This window comes from Phalaenopsis equestris, unplaced genomic scaffold (genome assembly GCF_001263595.1).
Source record: "Phalaenopsis equestris unplaced genomic scaffold, ASM126359v1 Scaffold235610, whole genome shotgun sequence".
Taxonomy (NCBI): Eukaryota; Viridiplantae; Streptophyta; class Magnoliopsida; order Asparagales; family Orchidaceae; genus Phalaenopsis; species Phalaenopsis equestris.
In genome coordinates this window covers 61,454-71,264 of record NW_018253472.1, presented here as the reverse complement: position 1 = coordinate 71,264, position 9,811 = coordinate 61,454, and the positions used below count along the sequence as shown (strand labels likewise).

Below are 9,811 nucleotides of genomic sequence, written 5' to 3'. Positions count from 1 at the left end.
GTGATATCATTGGGGTGCTAAAGTGTTGATGATAGCCCGCAGGTGAGGGGAGCGTGGGAGCTCGGAAGTGAGAGTCGGTATCCTCCCAGCCTAGCCGCAGATTTAGTAACCAAGCATAGGATTAGTCAATGTTATTTTTGTCTGGTCCAAAGGGTAAAGAATATGTATGCTCATATTTGACACAATATAATTTGAACTGATTCAATTTATCCATTCACTTAAATTTCTTGACAAGGAGAATGATGCTTTCTTATATATTGAACTTCACATTAGAAACTTTATTAGTAGAATTAGTTAATTAAGAGTTTATTAAAATTACATTTTTATTTCAATTGTCTATTAGTGACAAATATGCAAATTGAACTATATTGTTGTGATTAAGTATTGATTTTTTAAATCTTAGTTCGTAGCCTCTAATATTACTCCCTGTGGGATCAATATCGAGGACTCCATTAGAGCCATGTATTACTTGAGCGATACATATACTTGCGTTGATAAGTGTGACTTTGCAATTATTGAATATTTTATACACTTTATCAATCTATAACCATTGTCAAGTTTTTGGCGCTGTTGCCGCTGATTTAAATCTTTTAGCAGCAGATTCTTGTACTTTTAAGCATATATAAAGTCACTGTCAAAGATCTATTTTTAATGCCTAAAATATCACTTAGAAAATAACAATTATAGAAAATCAGAATGCATGATTTAGAATTCATAGCAATAACCTTCGGCTATGTTACCTAAATAAGAAAATCAAAATTGTTTTTTAATAAGAAAATAGTAAAATAGTCATCCTTTCTAAAAGCTAAAAATATCAACTTTGGCAATTAGAAATTGAATGATATGTTTCAATAAAAACTTCTCTATTCAAAGTACATAAGAACACCCTTATGACAATAATGAAGAGAAATAGAGAGAGCAAGAACCCTTGCCTCAAGCCATTCAAGGAGATAAATTTGCCATGTATTTCACTATTCCAAACTATTGAGAACATAACTATTGAATACAAGCAACAATCTACTTGATAAAATATTAAGGAAAGCCTTTCTAAGATATGTGAGATAGAATTGAATTCCTATTAAAAATATCAAAAGCCTTTTTAAGATCCAGCATAGCATAGAATAGATTACTTTCCCTTTTAGATTTGATTTTATGCATGATCTCATGGGCATGCATAAAATTATTTGATATGTTTGTTTATGAAAGTTGATGGGTATGATGGATGATAAAAGAATTAATTACTTTGAGTTGTTTGCATTGATTTTCTCAATCACTATGTACATAGTATTAAAAAGCATGATAGACTAGTTGTTTGCAATATAATTGAAATATTATTTTTTTTTGGAAATGTGGGTGATAAAACCATGATTTACCTAAAGAAAATTTTGTATATGAAAAAGAAGTGATGGACAGGCAAGAGAACTTGTCTCCGAAAGATATTCAATTATTAAAAGAAAATTTAGTTATAAACCCACTCAGGCTAGGAGTTTTCTCAGTGTTGATGCTTCAAAGAGAATCAAGAACAACATTACTAGTCACTCGGTTAATCAAATCAATAATAAGACTAAGGAGAGATAGCTCTTCTTGGAATATTATCCAGAATGATAAAATTAACAGACCCATAAGGGGTGGATATACCTTTGATATAATTATAATTGATTGTTTTCTTTACAGTGTTCTATAATAATTTCAAATCATCCTCTCCTTTTCACATCAAAGAAACTTGTGCCAAATGATTTACTTTCCCATGGGCATTCAATCATATAAGTTAATTGATATTTTCTTGAATAGATTTGGCCACCGAGTTTAAAAATGGTTTTAAGCAGTTCTCTTCAATAAGATTGATACGTTCCCCAAAAAATTATCTAATTCAAGCTCGAATCTCGATGCACTTTGAGGTCAAGCGCTCCAAAGTTTTTATTTCTATACTTCAATTCAAATAAAGTGTCTTGAAAAATGAGCCGCTGACATCAAACATATTTTGATCCAAGTCCAAATGAACTCAAATCATGCACTTAAAATTTAGTAAAAAGCTTGAGATATATTTTGGGGACAAAATGTTCTCCAAATCTAATAAGTTTATATAGTCAAATTGAGTGTACGAGACAAATCAAAGGAGCCCTATATCACTTAGTTTTGTCACTATTAAGCACTTAAATATTAACAAAATATCATCCAATCAATCAAAGAAATCACTCTAAGTCATCAGATTGAGAGATTCAGATTTACGCGGTATGAAGGATATCACGCACAAAATCTAAAAATAGACACTCACCCTCTTCATTAAGCATGAAAATGGAGAAGGGCTGAATGAGCTCCAATCTCAAGAGTTCATGGCTCTACCACTGTCGTCGGCCAATGCCACCATTGACACACCACCACATAGGATCACCACTATTGTCAAACCATCGACCATCATCTTTATAAGAAATTTTTATCATAAAGTGGTCAATTGAACCGTGAGGGTTGAGACGGAAATAAATAGTGTTAGTATGTCTTGATATATTCATATTTGCATTGAGGTCATGCTACTCAGTATCGATCAACAATTATAAGCTTGTCCAAATGATTAAACCGCGGGTGCATAAATATGTAGTGTTTCAAATTGTGAAAGTGTGACTGACTCAATAAATATTGTGTGATTTATGATTTATTTAATAATACATGTTCCTTGAATAGCTGTAATAATTATAAAGCTGATAAATTTGACGAACCCCCAATTTCAAAATAGAATGCATGTAGCCATCTTTATGTGTCATCAATAATAATCTTGTTGTATTATCTAAAAATTTAGATATATTTATTAAATAATTTCAATAATTTCATTATATAAAGAGGTAACATGTAAAATAAATCTAAGACACATGCCAAAGGATTAGCCCCATTATCATATAAAAAGTAAATCCTTTAGCTAACTTGAGTTCTAAAATTTTTGCAAAGCGTCCTCTGCGCTGATTGTGACATCCAATTTTAGCCATTTAAGTCCAACCAACATGCTTTGACAACCAATGTAAGACTTAATTTCAAGGATATTAATTTTCGATTCGATAGTTGGTAATTAATTTGGAACTAATGATTGGGAGTATAGAACATTAAATTGAAGTGATTCGACTAAAATCTATGCAAGAGAAATGTTGTGCAAAAATATTTTTTTTGAAATGCTACTTCTATTTCATTTTTTCAAAAACAAGATGAGTTGTTTATACTTTTAAAAAATAAGATAGTTTGTACGCTTCTTAAAGGAAGTTGTTTAAGTTTTCACCCATATCTGAGGGAAATTATTAGGCGTGAAATCCACATATATACGGATATCAGTACAACATGATTGTATTAATTGTACTCATAAATACAATCATGTTGGATACTAAAGTCTGCATGCATACATTGTCCACAAACCAATTGATGAATTAAAAATCCAGAAACTAAATCTATACATGTTAAAAAAGACATCATTTTTACACACAACTTCAATCATCATAATCATAATATGCATTATTAATTATTAATTATTTTAAATATATAAAATGCCTAATATCATAATACTTTTATTTATAAATTTAATGATAAATAAATAGCCAAAGTTGAAAACCCGATTTATAAAGTATCTATGCTTAATTACATTTATTTAATTATAATTATGTCATTTTATGTTTTTTTTTTTTGCAAGCATTAAATGCATAATGAAAACAAAGAAATCTCGCTTCAAAAAATAACATAAAAAGTCAAAATAAAATTAAAAAATAAAAAAAAAAAAAAAAAAAAAAAAAAAAAAAAAAAAAATGATCGGTAGATATCCTAATCAAAATCTGGTTATCAACAATCATTGGATGGAAGTAAAATTGAAATAAATATAAATATAATAAAAATATATATTAAACTAACCCCAAAAGAAATCTAACAAATTGATTTAAAAGAATGGAAGAGCCAATTTCTTTTCAATTGAAAAAAAAAATAAAAATCCTAGAGGAGCCTCAAAGAAGAGATGATCAAAAAGAGAAGCCTTCCTCTTGAAAGCTTATAAAATGAATAGAAGACTAATTACATGAGGCTTTCAGTTGTGCAGAGCAACAAGAGAATAATGGAGTTCACTCATGGAGTTTACACACGCAGGCCTACAGCAATAATTGACTCTAAAGTATATGACAGGTATGAAATAAAATGATAATAATAATAATAAACAGGATTTTAGGTTGTTTCGACTCTTACTAAAAGGGCAAGAGTCTTACCCGCATTTGGATGAGTTTCCTCTTTTGGTTTTTAGTAAACTAAGCGCCTTCAAGTAAATATTGTAATTTGGATGATCAGCCCCGTATCAGTGGAAATTTGGAAAATTGGCAAGTTCGCAGAATTGTAAAGGCCAGCAATAACGAGCTGAAATAAAGACATTTTTAGGTATTTTAAATAAGTATTAAATTTGAAATAACTGAATGAAAAATTAAAGACCAATATTAAGAAAATTCATCTAATGAAATAATCTGAAATTGGATTTCCCTCAGCACAGACCGTGAGCTGAAATCCAAATAGGAGATCATTTATTCACAAAAAAAAGAGAGAAATTTACATGCTAACAAACAATTCTTATGTATTTATAAATGTAACGCCAAAACTTTCACATTAATATTTATAACACTTTGGTGCAATAAACCTATACGAAAAGGTATATTTCACTTCAAAGAAGTACAACAACAACAACAACAAAACCTTTATCCCACTAAGTGGGGTCGGCTAAATGAATCCTTTTTCTCCATGGCGTCCTATTTAGTGGCATATCTTCATTTAATTCTAACAAATTAAGATTATTTTTTATACAATATGCACAAGTCTTCCTAGGTCTACCGTTGCCTTATGTAACATAAATTGAATCTTAAATTGAATCTAAAACATCTCCTCTTCTAATCGGATCATCAGATCGTCGACGTTTAATGAGATCAAACCATCAAAGAAGACTCTCTCTAATTTTGTCCATCACTAAAGCTACACCAACCTTATCATGGATATATTCATTTCACATTTTGTCTCTAAGAGTAAAGCCACTGATCCACTTAATCATTCTCATCTCAGCAACACTTAGTTTTATGCTTCTCTTCAACATTCAACGTCATAGAGCATTGCAGGTCTCACCACCATCTTATAAAATTTTTCTTTCAACCTAACTGGTACTTTTCTATCAAACAATAGGCCCGAAGCATACCTCCACTTCAACCAACCAACTTGAATTCTACTAATAACACCCTCATCAATATCACTAACCCTTTGAATAATAGACCCGAGATATCTAAAGCGTTCACACCTTTTAATAATTTGATCACACAGCTACTACTACTAAAATTACATTCAATGTATTTAGTTTTAGTTCTACTCAAATGACGGCCATCAGGCTCGAAGGTAGACCTGCATAATTCAAGTTTTTCCTGGATTTTTCTCTCGTCTTATCCACAAGAAGGATATCATTAGCAAAAAACATACACCAAGGTAAATCCTCCTATAATTGTCCAACAAGAACATCCATAACTAAAGCAAAAAAGAAATGAGCTTAAAGCCGATCCTTGATGTAAACCGACAGAAATAGGAAAATATTTGGTCAATCCTCCTTATGTTCGAACACCAGTAACAGCTTTTGTATACATACATATCTTTAATGACTTGAATATAAGTCATAACAACACCCTCCTCATTATCTCTGAACTTCTCCATCAAACCTTTCAATAAATATATAGCCTCCATGGTAGACCTGCCCGACATAAATCCAAATTGATTATGAGAAATCTTTGTAATACGTCTTAAAATATGTTCAGTTACCCTCTCCCATAACTTTAAAGTATGACATCAACTTAATTCCTCTAAAATTTGCGCACTCTTGTGCATCGCCTTTATTCTTAAAAATAGGGATCAAAATACTCCTCTATCCAAGCATCTTTTTAGTTTTTAAAAAAATATTAAAGAGTTTAGTAAGTCTTGAAACTCCCAAGTCTCCTAAACATTTCCACCCTTCAATTGGGATATCATCAGATCCTACAGACTTTCCACCATTTGTTTTCTTTAAAGCCTCCTCAACTTCCTTTTTGCTAATCCGAAGGTAAAGATAAAACATTATTATTATTAATGATATTAAGATTCATAAGATTGATCGTATTTTCTAAAATTTCATTTAAAAGTTTATCAAAATAACTCGCCCACCTATTTTTGATATCTTTTTTTAAGAAAAACACTTTTTTATTTTCATCTTTAATGCACTTTACTTGAGTTAAATCTTAACTTTTCTTTTCTCTTTGTTTAGCTAGTTCATACATATATTTTTCACCATTCTTAGCATCTAGTCTATTATAAAGATCAATAAAAACTGAATTTTTAGCGTCACAAATTGTTTTCTTCAACTCTCTACGGGTCGTTTGATATTTTTCCCAGTTCTCAAAGCTTTTACATTTAAACCAATTTTTATAAGATAACTTTTTATATTTTATCTTTTCTTGCAGATTATTATCCCACCACAAACTATTTTTCATTTATAGAAACTTTTTCTTTTGATTCTCCTAGTATAACTTTTCCACACTTCAATTAGGATGTCATTAGATCCTACAGACTTTCCACCATTTGTTTTTTTTGTAAAATTTCCTCAACTTCTTTTTTTGCTAATGCGGTGATAAAAATGAAATATTTTATCATTAACGATATTAAGATTACTAAGATCGATCGTATATTCTGAAATTTCATTAAAAAGTTTATCAAAATAACTCACCCATCTATTTTTGATATTTTTTCTAACAAAAACACTTTTTGAATTTCATCTTTAATACACTTTATTTGAATTGATTCTTAACTTTTCTTTTCTCTTTGTTTAGCTAGTTCATACATATTTTTTTCATCATTCTTAGTATCTAATATATTATAAAGATCAATATAAGCAGAATTCTTAACATCACAAATTGTTTTCTTAAAATCCATACAGGTCGTTTGATATTTCTTTCAATTCTCTAAGCTTTTAAATTTAAATCAATTTTTACAACATAACTTCTTATATTTTATCTTTTTTTGCATATTATTACTCTACCACCAACTAATTTTTATTTATAGAGATTTTTTCTTTTGATTCTCAAAGTATAACTTTTATCTCTTGTTTAATAGCATTTGTTACTTTATCCCACATAGAATTTGTCTCTTCATGAATATCATAAATTTTGAAATCTAGAATGTTACTCATAAAAATAATTTTATTTGTGTTTTTTAGGTATCCCGTCTAATTCTATGACAATGATTCCTAATATTCTTTATTTTACAACTCTTCATCTTAAAATCTAGAATTAATAATCGTTGTTGAATACTTAAATTCACACTTAGAATGAATTTACAATCTTTTACATTCTCAATTATCTCTTCTTCTCATAAGAAAACAATCAATGTGTGTTTTATTAGATACATTCTTATAAGTAATAATATGCTCATCTCTTTTTTTGAATAAAGTCTTAGCAATAACAAAATCATACGCTAAAGCAAAATCTAATATAGCTCTACCTTATTCATTAATCACTCCAAAACCGTAGCCACCATAAATATTTCTAAAATCCTCTACACTCTACCGAGATGTCCATTTAAATCTCCAATAAAAATTCTTTCTTCAAGAAATATAATTTGTATTAGTCTTCTAAGTTATCTCAGAATTTATCTATCTTAAGTACTATAATTTTATCTCCAATTCTATTAATTTTTCATACATTATCTTTCAAACTCTTATCTATAATTACACCTATACCATTTCTAGTGCGACCCTTACCTGAATACTAAAGTTTAAGACCTAAGTTATCAATTTAGCCTTTTCTTCAACCCATTTAGTTTGTTGAACACATAAGATATTTATCTTTCTATGAATCATAATATTAACTAATTTCATTAATTTACTAGTGAGAGTACCTATATTTGAAGATTATATCCTAACAATAATTTCATGGACTAACTCTTTATCTGCATCAGTCTGTAATGTGGGACCCCTTTGCTTATTTGACAGTGTTATATCCTTGCACACTTTTCACTGTACTTAGTCCATAAAGCGCATCTCTGCCAGGGGACGTCTTGACACTTCCAAAATGATTAAAAGAATGCATGTTATGATTTGTTTCAAGTTTTATGCTAGCTATCAACTACATACCTAATACTTTAACCAAATAATTGAAAATAATATTTTTTATGGGATATTAAAGATTAAAATAGTACGCATGTCAATATTAAAGTTTGGGTGTTCTATTCGTGAATATAAAAGAATTGTGGTAATATATAAAGAATGGTCAGAGGCTATGATACGAGCCATCAGCTATGCTCATATGCCTAACCACTCGATCTGGCGCTGCAAGGCAGATGCACTCCAGTAGGCTAAAACCCATGACCCTAGGGGAGTTAGAACTGATTTCGCAATGCCAACCAAAGAGTCGCAACAAGCGATTACGTCGCTCGCCGTGACTCTTAGGCAATGCAGCCTAGCGTAAGTTCCCTGTGGTTGCAATGTGGGATCAAGTGGTTAGACACATGAGGGTGGTTGGAGACTCGTATCAACAGGGGGCTCGTATTCAGCTTGTTTCCTCCTGTTGACTGAATTTGGTCGGAAAATTTTTGTATGGTCATCCCAAAATGGAGTTGATTAGTAAAGAATTGAACTTATGCATCTTGTTGGGGAGTGGAAAATTGGACTATTAGATGAAAGACACATTCTTATACAACTAAATAATGAAAAGGATTACAAGCGCTTATTTGCTAGAAGAATAATATGGATTGATAACAGAGCAATGAAGATTCTAAAATGATCTGTGAATTTTGACCCACAGATGGAACCATTAATCATTTCGGTTTAGATTCGTCTCTCCGGTCTGAAATTTTATTATTTTACTAAAAAAGTATTGTACTCTATTGCCTCAGTTTATGGTAAACCACTCAAAACGGACATTCCTATTTTTAATATTTCCCACCCATCTGAAGCCAGAATATTTGTTGAAAGAGATCTCTTCATTCTCTTCTGAGAAAATTTGGCTGGGCACACAATATCATAGATATTGACAAAAGGTGGTGATTGAGTTTTTTTCTTCGTATTGTTCGAACTGTAGTATGTTCGGTCATTCCAGTTCTCAATGCCACCATCTACACCCTCAACTCAGACCAAAAAAAACACAGTACTCCGCCAAAGGCAGTGATTTCATCTCCTCCTGATCAGCTTCAAGTTATTGACTATATTGATCATCGAAAGGATACATCTGAACAAGTCACTATTCTCGCAGACAATATGACAATCATTCAGTCCCTTGTTGTATTGTATAAGTTGAGCTTTCTTTCAAGCCCTCTCATACAACCTTTCTTTATCTTTTCCGCTTTAATATATTAGCACTTAGGCTTTTTCAAAATAAAAAAAAAAATACTGTAATGTAAACCTTCTGCTAAGAAACAAACTAGTTGGCAACCTACTAAGAAAATATGATTCAAAGCAAGGGTTTGTATGAGCAACAAATTGTATTCAAAGGGAATTTAAAACGTGGAGAAAATGACGAAAGAATGACCTACATTTTCATCTTGCAATCTTGAGAGAAACAGCTAGTGCTACGAAAAAAAAAAGCCGTTTGAACATGTCTGGCTCGACAACTAACACAAGTTTAAGCGATTTAATAAGCTCGTTTATTTAACAAGCCAACACAAATAATACCAGTTTGATTGTGTCCAGTTCGATGATAGCTTAATTATGTTTTAATAAACAGACATGCGTGCACATGAATGTTTCGTTTGTGCCTATATATCTTTGTCTATATATATATATATATATATATATATATATATACAT

General features: G+C 30.6%; 1 protein-coding gene across 2 annotated transcripts in view; it reads right to left on the bottom strand.

The window, feature by feature from the left end:
• Nucleotides 1-3,983: 3,983 nt before the first annotated feature.
• Nucleotides 3,984-9,811, bottom strand: part of LOC110039175 (small G protein signaling modulator 1-like) — a 33,177-nt gene continuing 27,349 nt past the window's right edge. For both annotated transcript variants that reach the window (XM_020744151.1, XM_020744152.1), the window contains exon 12: nucleotides 3,984-4,371. The gene's annotated coding sequence lies outside the window, so the exon portion shown is untranslated. The remainder of the gene's footprint in view (nucleotides 4,372-9,811) is intronic.